This window comes from Octopus sinensis, linkage group LG9 (assembly GCF_006345805.1).
Source record: "Octopus sinensis linkage group LG9, ASM634580v1, whole genome shotgun sequence".
NCBI lineage: Eukaryota > Metazoa > Mollusca > Cephalopoda > Octopoda > Octopodidae > Octopus > Octopus sinensis.
In genome coordinates this window covers 31,080,079-31,092,756 of record NC_043005.1, presented here as the reverse complement: position 1 = coordinate 31,092,756, position 12,678 = coordinate 31,080,079, and positions in this window count along the sequence as shown.

Here is a 12,678-nt window from a genome sequence, read left to right as displayed (position 1 = left end):
ATGTCAATGTCTGGTGTGGAGAGACATTCCGGCCAGTCCTCTCTGAGGATCTCTTTTTGGATCGATTTCCAATCTGCTTAGTGGAAGTTCAGATTGGAGAGATTTCGGGTGATTCCTTTAGGCTGTATGTCTCTGGTTACTTTCGGCCCAAACATAGACAGCTCTATTATGTTGTGATCCGAAACTGATGTCGGTGTCACTTTCACATCATGAATGATGTCCATATTGTTCGTGAAGCAGAGATCCAGAATGTTATTCGCCCTAGTTGGCTTGAGTACAACTTGCTCCATGAATAAGGCATTGGTGAGGTTGAGCAGGAACTCCACCTGTACTTGCTTGCAATGATTCATTCCTGAGAGTATGTGACCTTCGGGCCATTTGACGTTGGGGAAGTTGAAATCACCCATAAGAAATATGGTCACATGGTGTTCCAGATTCATGAGGATTTCTTTAATTCTTGTGAGGCAATCTTCAAACTTGCCTTTGTGATTTGGGGCATCCGGTGGGCAATATGTATTGCATATGACTATATTATGTTGTCTTATGTATACAATTAAGGTGTCACATACCGAATTTGAGTATGTCATCAAGACCTGGGGTGTGAGGTCATCTCCTTTCCCTTCTGTCTGTTCGCAGTATGGCATAGTTTTGTATGTGTACTTCTGTGTCCTCTATATCAAGGTTGAGGTGAGTTTCCACAAGTGCTATGCATAGGGCTTGATTGCATGCAGTAAGATCTCTCAGGAAAGAAATTTTGTTTCTATTTTGATGCAACAGGCCCCCAATATTTAGTAAAAGTATTGGGGTGACGGCTGTGCAGGCGTTAGGGGAGGCCATCCCGTGTCTGTTGACTGTGATGGTCTTGCATAGTGGTGGGCAGGGTTCCTTCTCTGTGCTTGGTGTAGCCAGGTTAGCTGCCGGACAATTCTTTCCGCCATGCATAAAAACGACTCTTGCTCAGCTGCTGCGTTGCGCAGAACATCTGAGTAGCGCACTTCGTTTTTGAAAGTTTTCCTGGGAGACATTTCTTGTGTTCCCTCGGTAAAGCTTTTCTCTTTGAGTCCCCTGTAGTTCTGGCGGGGTGTCGGGTGGGCGAACCGGCAGTTTTTGCCGTCCTCACCATGCCAATATTTGCCCCGCAGGTAGAACTTACAGGTTCTTCGGTGCCTTCCAGATTTCTTCTTTCCTGAAGTGTACTGGGTGGCATTGGATCCTCCATATATATATATGGCCTATCCGCCTGACCAGTGTGGGGTGAGATAATTTGAAAGCTACAACAATGTTGCGAGAAAGCGCATTGTGTAACAACATATATATTCAAATATAGTTGAGTTTCTCTCGGCTGTATATGAAAAGTAACGTTTTCTTTTTTCAAGTCATAACGACTCATAAAGCCTAGTTTCCCGGTTTCCATAGGGTATATATTCCCCACCTGGACGGGACGCTAAATCCTATCTGTCAGGTAGCTAAATCCTACCTGTCAATATATAGTATTTACCATTACTAATTTATCAAAAATAGTAATGTGAAAATTATAAAACAACGAAGGTGGCTAGACACAATATAAAAACAAAAACGAGAAGTTCAATGATCACTAATAGTGATTGAGGGTACAGGGTGGCACCTACATTGCTACAAACAAGATCAAATACCCTTATAGACGCATATAAACACACCAACATCGGTTGTCAAGCGATGGGAGGAGTACGAATACACAAAGACACACACAAATAAATATATACTGATATATATATATATATATATATATATATATATATATATATATATATATATATATATATATGCTAGCAGTATTGCTCGGCTCGTGCGCTCGTGCGTTCTATGCACGCGCGAATTAAGCTAAACTTGGATGAAGTTCAATCAAAATTCAATTATTTTGGTTTTAAAATCAAGCATTTAATGCCTCTATTTTTGCGCTTATGTGTTCCATTTCCTCAATAGGGAAGTACGTAGAAGCGTTTCATAATTTTTTTGTTGATCAAATAATTGCATTGTTGAATTATTCTTTTAGATCAGTATTTCTCAACGGGGATTTCAAGGGAGAGTTTCAGGGAGTCGCTGGCGATGTACCGTGATGATCAAAAATCCGGCCTGCTAAAATTTGGTTAAAGTGATTCAAACAGTAAGAAGGAAGGAAGGAGAAGAAGAAGATAGAGACTGCTATTTTTTTTCAAGTCTCTGTACATAAGTACTATGTATGTCTTGTATTTCTTGTATACCCCACTGCTTTTCTCTTTCTTTTTCTTTGCAGATATCTATATTTAGTTAAGTTATAATGCATGTCCAATTCGCTTTATAAATAGTTACAAAGAAGAAGAAGGATTATGTGGACAATAATGAGTGATCCCACAATTGCCAGTTTCATATCACAAGGGACTAGTGGATAGTAATTTTGGTGTAGAGCCATAAAGATCTAGTAATAATGAAAATAATAAAAAGAAAGGAAGAATAATAGTGAATGAATAACTACAACGACCGCAGCAACAATAACAATGAGGAAAGAATAAGAAAATAACAATAACAATATTACTACAAGTCGGCAATGCCCAGATGGGTGGATGCAGAACAGTTTCATTGCCCTGCTCACGTCTCGGATAGGTCCGTCTGACAACACTTCCGTGTCTGTAAAGCTTGTCCCGAATTGACAGAGCCCCACCACCACCATGTAGCACTACGTGGCCAAAAGTTTCTGGAAGTTATTCATAAGTCCCGGTCCGTAAGTCCTCTGGAAAAGACCAGCCAATTGATCTCTCCCGGCGGCCAGAGAGTCCCCGAAGACGAAAAAATAACAATAAAAATCCGAATAAAATTGTCCAAAAGAGGGGAAGCTCTACCCAAGGAGCAACCAAGGAACCCTACTCATCCTGGACACCATGAATACCAAAGGCACCTCGGGTGGGTACCCTCTCCATTCATTCCGGCCTACAGGCGCATGCTCAGAGTAGACCCATTCATACGAATCATCCTCGCCACATTCACCCGCCTTGGCCGAATTTGGAAGGTGTCTATCTTTGGTCCTTTCAACCTCGTCAACCACACTACTTCTTTCACCAAAACTACCAGATAGAGAAAAACTGCCTGCTCTTCCCGGTCAAAAGAAGTAGGGTCCCTCCTACACCACGACAACAGCTGCTTGACAAATCTCTACTAGTCGGTAATTTCCAGACAATGGTCGAGTGGATGCAGGACAGCTTTATCGCCCTGCTCACATCTCGGATAGGTCCATCTGACATCACTTCCGTGTCTGTAAAGCCTGTCTCTGCGTGGCCAAGAGTTTCTGGAAGTTATCCATAGGTCCCGGCCTGAAAGTCCTCCGGAAAAGAGCAGCCAATAGATCTCTCCCTATGCCCAGGGATTTCACGAGGACGTCATCGCTCTTGCCCATCACCAATTCCCTATTGAACTCCAATGTGGAACTGTCATCCATTGCATTGCCCTATTGGCAGAGCAAGGGACGACGGTCAAACTGTAGTAGATGATAGAATCAATGAACACATTAGCCAGCTCCGCTTGACCCTTCAAGGACAGCTTCCTCTCTGCTTATTTCTTGGTAGGACTGGCCACTCTGAGCATCACTCCCACCTCCAAAAAAATTCTTGTTCACCTGGAGGTCTAGCCCAAACCAGACTCCAAACAATTCAACCGGACCTTCCGTCCAGCACCCTACAACGCTGCCGCTTCACATGAACCAGCCTCTCCAAGTGCCGAGCTGCATACCCACCAATTTCTCCTGCCACCACTTTATACTCCCTTAGGAGAGTGCCGATCACCTCGATATCCGATATGTCCCATACTATTACGGTGACGTCGTCTGCATACGCCGACACGAACCTTCCACATCCTAGTTCACGCGCGGTGTCCTTCGAAACAACCAGATTCCGTAGCAATAGCTCGAGAGCCAGCACATACAGGAGGGGTGAGAGTGTGCATTTTTGACGGACCGAACATGCGATAGTAAATGATTCCGGTAAGTGACCATTCACTTCGACCACCGAATAGATGTTGCTGTACATTGCAGCGATTCAGCCTCTGAAAATAAGACCGAAACCGGCCGATGTAAGGACAGCCACCAAGTATTGGCGGTCAACTTACCGAAAGCTTTTCACTGATCGAAATTGACCATGATCCCATTTATGCCAGCTTCCTTACCAGCCCTCTCTATGGTGTAATGCGTGAAGTGGAGGTTGTCGTAGACATATCTATTTGGGATAGCGCATGTCTATATATCACCGACCAGCTTATCGATACATGCCAGTCTCTTGGCTATCACCTTGACCAAAAGTTTGTAATCAGTATTTCACAGAGTTACGGACCTAAATTCTTTTCTTTGGTCCCCCTTGTTCGGACCTTTCCTCAGCGGCACCACTATGACACGGCTCACAGCACTGGTAATTCTCCCGTTCTGTTGTCAGTTGCTTTAGACATCCGCCAAAAGATCACCGAAAAAGTCTGACATATGAAGATAAAGCTCGAGGGACAGACCATCCAGGCCCCAGAGACTTCTCTTCGGCTGTTATCGGCATTTCACAGAACTCCGTATCCGTGGCCGAGAGGCGTGGCATGCTGTTATGGTAGGAGGTGAAATCCACTTCCGACTCTGCCCTACCGCGCGCTCCGCACAGGTCATCAAAGTGCTTCTGAAATTCTGCACATGTCTGCTTGAACTAAAATAGCATGTGTCAGTCCTGGCCCATCAAAGACTGAATTGTGGGTTTGTTTCACGTTGCGTCTCCGCCACCCGGGCCCATCGAACGGCTTCCATCCCCTCGTATCTTAGTGCATATGCCCTTGTTCTGACAACGCAACCTTCGTGCTTGGCACTGAAGATTTAACCAATAACCAATCTTGCTCCCAACACATCGGTCGCTATGCCTCTACTAAGTGTTTCTTCTAGTTTCCTAACAAGGTCTCCCTCTATTCTGGATTCCTCTAACGCTTATTCCTGACTAAACCCTAATGTCTCTACTCAAATAACCCTTTCCAGGCCTACTTGCTATCAGTTGTTGACGATTGCACCCGATAATTCCGATAGAATAAGTTACTAGCCCGGTCTCTAAAAGCTTGATGCGCCGGGAAAGACGCGTTCAGCTTCCAGTATCCAGGCCCTGCTTATGGATTCTATCTAAGTCGGTTGTACAGATCACAAATTTGTAGTCTACACAGCAACGGCTGAGTAGGTTTGTGAAGCTTTTACACACACATACTCATACACACTATCAGCTAGCCCCACCCTATCCAGGCGTGCACCCAAGATGACGTTCCTGTCGCCCCCTAGTACTGAAGACCGATACGTCCCAGGGAAAACCTCCAAACGTCTGAATAAATCTGGCTATCCCGCCCCAATCGGAGCGTACACAGCGATTAGTCTAAAAGCACTTCTTTCGCTATTGCTCACATCCAGGACCACCAACTTACCATCCAGGTTTCCATGGAGATCGTTCGTATCTCATGATCTATGTCTTTCCCAACCAGCACTTTCACCATACCTCGTATTCGTGCCCAACTAAAAGATGGGTAGGTATCAAAGTCGAAAAAATGGGAGCTAATGTGCACGTGTCAGAAATCCTAGTCTCACTGGTATCACACTTAAACGTAGCAACACCAGAGGTCATTGAACAAGCTTGCAGGACGAATCCAGACCACGTACATTTATACACATACCACGTATTTTTTAGTCGTATTTCATATCCGTTTGCATATATACGTATGGATGGATTGCCAGATGGATGCATCGATACAAGGATAAATCGGTGGATGTATCGATAGACTGGAAGATTGTGGGTGTGCATATATGTATGTTTTGATGCATGAAATGTTGGAACCATGGACGTGTGAATCGATGGATGATTGGATGCAGGGATGGTTTAATGAAGTACATATATGCTGGTTATTTTTATGGATGCATATATGAATTTATAGATGGGTAGATGGAAGGATGCACGAAATGACTGATGGACATATGGATAGATGAATTCATGGTTAGGTAGATGGATGTCTGGTTGCATGGATGGAGGCTTGGATGATTGGATGGTTGCATAGATAGCTGAATTCGTGGATACTAAGATAAATTGATAAATGTATCGATGGATAGAAAGATTGTGGATGTGTGGAGGGGCCTGGATGGATGGATGAGGGATCGTTCATGCATGCGTGTATGGATAGATGCATAGATAGTTGAATGCATGTATGGTTGCATGGATGACTGGATAGATGGCTAGATGGATGGATGCTACGACGAATAAAAGCATAGGAGGGTAGATAAATGGATGCACGTTTCGATGCCTGGATGCCTGAACGGATGCACCAATGGATGTCTGGATGGATTTATAGATGAATAGATGAAAGCACATATTGATGAATAGATGCATGGATATATGTATGGATGGTTATATGGATGTATGCATAGATAGAAGCCTGGTTGGACTGTTGGATGCATGGCTAAATTCATGAAGGCATGGAAGCATGGGTGGACGGATGGATTCATGAATAGATAGATACATAGATCGATAGATGGATAGATGGATGCATCATGGATGGAATTGATGCATGCATGGATAGAAAGACAGATGGATATAAGGCGGCGAGCTGGCAGAAACGTTAGCACGCCGGGCGAAATGCTTAGCGGCATTTCGTCTGCCGCTACGTTCTGAGTTCAAATTCCGCCGAGGTCGACTTTGCCTTTCATCCTTTTAGGGTCGATTAAATAAGTACCAGTTACGCACAGGAGTCGATGTAATCGACTTAATCCGTTTGTCTGTCCTTGTTTGTCCCCTCTGTGTTTAGCCTCTTGTGGGTAGTAAAGAAATAGGTATTTCGTCTGACGCTACGTTCTGAGTTCAAATTCCGCCGAGGTCGACTTTGCCTTTCATCCTTTCGGGGTCGATTAAATAAGTACTAGTTACGCACTTGGATCGATATAATCGACTTAATCCGTTTGTCTGTCTTTGTTTGTCCCCTCTATGTGTAACCCCTTGAGGGTAGTAAAGAAATAAGATAGACAGATGGATGCATTGAGGAATTGGTGGATGAAGGCATAGATAGATGGATGCATGGATTAATTCATGTGTGGATTAATGTACGTATAAATAATGAAAGCAGATGTGGACAGATTAGATTGATGGATGCATGCCTGTATGCATTGATAGAAGGATCCATGGATTCAGAGATTTATGGATGGATGGGTGTTTCTAAGTAATATCGGATGAGATGAGTGCATGGATGGATGTAATTTCGGAGTGCCCGTTGTTCAGCATTCTCAGAAGCTCATGCATTAGCGGTCGCAAAAGCGTTTTCGGAATTGCGGATTGCCTGTTGTTCAGCAGTCTTGAGGGCTCTTGCGTTGGCAGTGGCAGCAGCGTTTTGTGAATTTCGGACTGCCCGTTATTCAGCGGTCTCGGAGGGTCTTGTATTGGCAGTGGCAGAAGCGTTTTGTGAATTTCGGAGTACCCGTTGTTCAGCAGTCTCGGACGCTCTTGAATTGGCAGTGGCAGCAGCGTTCTGTGAATTTCGGACTGACCGTTGTTCAGCAGATTCGAGGGCTCTTTCGTTGGCAGTGGCAGAAGCGTTTTGTGAATTGCGGATTGCCCGTTGTTGAGGAGTTTCGGAGGCACTTGCATTGGCAGTGGCAGAAGCGTTTTCTGAATTGCTGACTGACCGTTTTTCAGCAGTCCCGGAGGCTCTTGCGTTGGCAGTGGCAGCAGCGTTTTGTGAATTTCGGAGTGCCCGGTATTCAGCGGTCTCGGAGGGTATTGCATTGGCAGTGGCAGAGGCTTTTTGTGAATTTTGGAGTGCCCGATGTTCAGCCGTCTCGGACGCTCTTGCATTGGCAGTGGCAGCAGCGTTCTGTGATTTGCGGACTGAGTGTTTTTCAGCAGTCTCGGAGGCACTTGCATTGGCAGTGGCAGTAGCATTTTGTGAATTGCGGACTGACCGTTGTTCAGCTATCTTTGAGGCTCTTTCATTGATAGTGGTAGCAGCGTTCTTTGAATTGTGAGCAGATCGAGCTGAACTCGTTTGTCGAAAAGGCACCGAATGGTCATACGACCTCCTCCTTTGTAGTCGCTTAGCTCTTTCGTCGTCACTTTCATTGTCTCTGCTGCTCGAATCACGCAAAGTTGTCTGAGCCAATCGCAAATTAGTTTCGTGATGACATACAATATATCTTTATCTTTTTGGCATATTAACGCATGATGGCAAATTCTACAGTGGGTTTTGGTAAAATTGAACCACATGAAGTTCCTCTTTTTGCAAGACAAAGGAGCGGCAGAAATCCACGGTGAGATGAAGGAAGTCTTGAAGGATGGCTGCCCATCTTACTCCACAGTGAAAATCTAAGTGTCGAAGTTTCAGGCATTTCGAGGCCACAGATGATCTTCCTAAACCACAGGAGACAATGCTGACACTGTGTCCATCATGATTCTCGCGGACCGTTGGATATCAGCTCAAGTCATAGCTAAGACTGCTGGAATTTCCAGTGAAATAGTTGGCCACATCATCTACAGCATTCTGGACATGACAAATCTTTCCTTAAAAGGTATGCTGAAATGCTTGAACACAGTTAGAAGCGTATCAGAGTGACAACATCAAAGGCGATTTGGGACTGTTTTGCAGCAGGAGAGGCTGATTTTATGGCTCGTTAATCACCATGGATGAGTCTTTTCTTCATCATTATGATCAAGAAGCAATCAACGGTTCACCACATCGCAAGGAGTTTTGGACCTAGAGGTCAGATGTAAAGATTCTGGCTTCAGTGATCTAGGACAAAGATAGAGTACTCCTCCTGAAATACCTGCCATCAACACAGAATACTACATGTCTCTGTTGGACGAACTGCATGAAATTTTGAAGCAGAAATACCTTGGAAAGCTGAGCCGTGGTGTCCTGTTTTTACAGGACAATGCACCATCTCACACAGTACATGAAACTCTACAGAAAATACGCAGCTTTGGCTTCGAATTGGTAGATCATCCACCTTACTCTCCTAACTTGGCCCCCTCCAAATGTCATCTCTTTCCACAGCTGAAGAAACACCTCAAGAGAACGAAATTTCACTCCTATTTGGAAGTGATCATTGCTACAGAGGCTTGTCCTTCCGAGTTCTTTTTCTGGGATTTAGATAAACTTAAGGACTGCTACAATAAGCCTGTGAATCTAAGAGGAGAATATCTATATATATAAAACTGTAGTTGTGTGAGTGTCTGTCCCCTTCGATTTAGATTCCTAACTACTCCCACATTTTGCGGTGCAGTTTAATCAAATTCGGGTATCTTATAGTCGTGATTCATATAGAGCCCGTCTGGCTATTAGCGCGCGTCTACGGTGAGTCTACGATTTTTAAAATAATTTAACATCATTTTTTATTCCATTTTAATGCATAATTTTTCGTGTGTCGATGGCGGCGGAGTTGGCGTCCATGCTCACATCTGCACCTGTGTTGCTTTTCCCTCTTCTTCTCTCCCTCGTGAAGCTGTGGGGAAGGGAGTGCAAGGAAATCAACGTCGTAAAGCGTAGTCAAGGAGACCAGCGTTCTTTTAGAACAACGACTTCATGACTTGAAGTCGCCAAAACAGAAATCGCTAAAAAAGCTGAAACAGATCCACAAAAACGGCAATTACAAACAATTTGCACAACCGAATGTTTTAGATGTTGCACAAATCTTTATATATAAAAGTGAAGTTGTGTGTCTGTCTCCTACGATTTAGATTCCTAACTACTCCCACATTTTGCGGTGCAGTTTAACCAAAACCGGGTATCTTATAGTCGTGATTCCTATCGAGCCCTTCTGGGTATTAGCTTGCGTCTACGATGAGTCTACGATTTAAAAAAGAAATTACCATCATTTTTTATTCCATTTTAATGCATTTTTCGCTATTATATAAGGGAAGTAACTCTCTAAAAATGTCTACGATGAGTCAACGATTAAAAAAAAATTACCATATTTTTTTTTTCCATTTTTAATGCATTTTTTGCTATTTTTTTCTATAACTCACTAAAAATGCTTATATAGTTATTTCCCTTACAAACCCGAGCAACGCCGGGCGATACTTCTAGTGTTGAATAAAATCATAACTGATCCTCCTGTAGTTCATTTTATCGAAAGCCAAGAATTTTTCAGCACTCTCTCTTATATGCAGAATAGTCACGTATCTCCTCTATAGCAGCATAATTATGCCTGTCCATCTGCCATACTTCAGTCTTGCATAATGTCATCCCATTCAGTGAAGGAACATTTCATTTGACTTGCAACATACTTAGCATCTTTGCTGGTGCCAGTGTTTGCAAAAATGGCAAACCATCCCAAAGCAGACATTGAAGGTTGGTGCAATTCCCCAGTTTGTGGGGTTCCTGTCAAACAGTCCAATCCATACAAACGTGAAAGACGGATGTTAAATGATGACACATTTACATATGCTAATCATATTTATTATTTTCCTTTCAAAAATTAATTTATAAATATTATTATAAGTATATCAACTTCATTTTACATGATTTCAAGTTTACATATCTATTTCTTTATTACCCATAAGGGGCTAAACATAGAGGGGACAAACAAGGACAGACATAGGTATTAAGTCGATTACTTCGACCCCAGTGCGTAACTGGTACTTAATTTATCGACCCTAAATGGTGAAAGGTAAAGTCGACCTCGGCGGAATTTGAACTCACAACGTAACGGCAGACGAAATACTGCTAAACATTTCGCCCGACGTGCTAACGTTTCTACTAGCTCGCCGCCTTAAACGTTTCTGCTAGCTCGCCATTGTTTACATATCGTCATGTATGACAGCTATCCAATGACTAAAAGTAGATAGTTTTTTTCTCATTTTGTTGAGGGTTTGCTATTAGAATTCGGGATTGAGGTACAGGGTTTAGACAAGTGTAGGATTAGGGATTAGAGAAAGGTTTTTATAGTGAATAGTTAAGTTGCATGTTAAGGGTTGTTGGGGAGGGTGCAGCTTAAACAATAAGACGCTAGGGTTAGATTTAGATTAGGGTCAAGGATTGGATGAAAGGGTTAGGTCGAATTTAGTAACCAACGCCAGTTTAAGGTTTGGGTGAGGGTTGTGTCCTAAGATAAAGGTTTATTCTTAATGAGTTAAAGTTTGTTACGAGTTGCTAGGGTTTTGTGGTCACAGGTGTAGAGCTAACTTGTAAAATGGCGCCAGTTACGTCACTGAATGTGTATTTAATGTCACTGAAACAATTTAAATCGATGTTTTGTGAAGTGTCAGTTATGACTCTAGTCACACTCTTTCCCAGCCATCCCCAACCCCTTGCATCTCTTTCTCAATTTCCATAAACCCTCCCATTCCCAAAGTGGTCCCTTTCTCGTAACCTCACATTTTCAAAACCCTACCGCTCTCCCATTGTCTCTTTTTCCTCTATCTGCCCCTAGGGGTGTAGAGGAAACGCAAAATGTATGCTGTGTGTGTGTGTGCGTGCGCGCGCGCGTAGAGGTTTACGTTCAGCTGTATAACAGGACAGTATATACATAAGTTAGACCTAACTCTAACTGTAACTTTTCATGAAGGGGAAGACGTCTTACTATTTACTGCATCCCCTGGTGACAAATAAGTCAATCGATTCAGCGCCACTCCCAAATGGGAAATGTAACGAAGGATGGAATGGCAGCATCTAATTCATATCTTTGCTGTTCGCTATCATTCATGAGATGGCGAGATAACTCGTTATACACACTAGGAAAGTTTTTCTCTTTTTTTATTTTTTATACTTCATAATATAGTTATAATTCATTCTCGCTTCATAATATAGTCGTAATCCATTCTCGCCTATGTCGCTTCTCAGCAAATAAGGTTTCCCTACTTAAAAGGAAACAAGTTATAGTTATTACTGTCACTACCAGTGCAGGGGAGACAACTTTATGTGTTTGCCATTTCTTTTCAAACTCCCGTCACTATGGGAAGTAACTTCAGTACGACTAAGGCAACCGAATAATTTTCGTAATTTTTTTTCACCACCACTTAAATCCGAAAATTTCGCTCTTTCCCTTTATTTTTGTGATCTCTTATAATCATAGTCTGTAAGAACCAACAGTCTGAATCTGCAATTTGTTTCTGTTTATAATTTCGAAATAATTAACTGTTGCGGATCTTTTCGCTTTGACCGGCAGATTTTTAAAGTAATATCTTTGTAACTAAACACTTTTAAACTTCGTATACTAGTAGAGTGTGTTTATAAAACATCTTTGGATCTTTTCGATTTGAACGGCAGTTTTTTTTAATAATTTCTACGTAACTAAACACTTTTAAACTTCGTATACTGGTAGAATATGTTTATAAAACATCTTTTTCTTTTGGCTTTATTGAGAAAATTCTATAGTTTGTAAGATATTTGGTGTTTTTTTTATTCAATTTCTGCAATTTCAACCAATCAATGACGTCTGTTGAGGTGAAAACATTCTGTACCGCATGAATATGTCCCTCGTTTAAGAAACAGATTGGGTTTATTTACATTTCTAACCCTAAAGCAGATTGAAATGCAATAGATCGATACTAAGGTCATAATTATGGGTGACAATTTCATATGACACCGCTAGAAAAAAACTGCCGTTCAAACCGAAAAGATCCACATCTTTTTCTCTTGGCTTTCTTGAGAAAATTCTGTAGTTTGTAAGCTATTTCCTCTTTAATTTCTTAA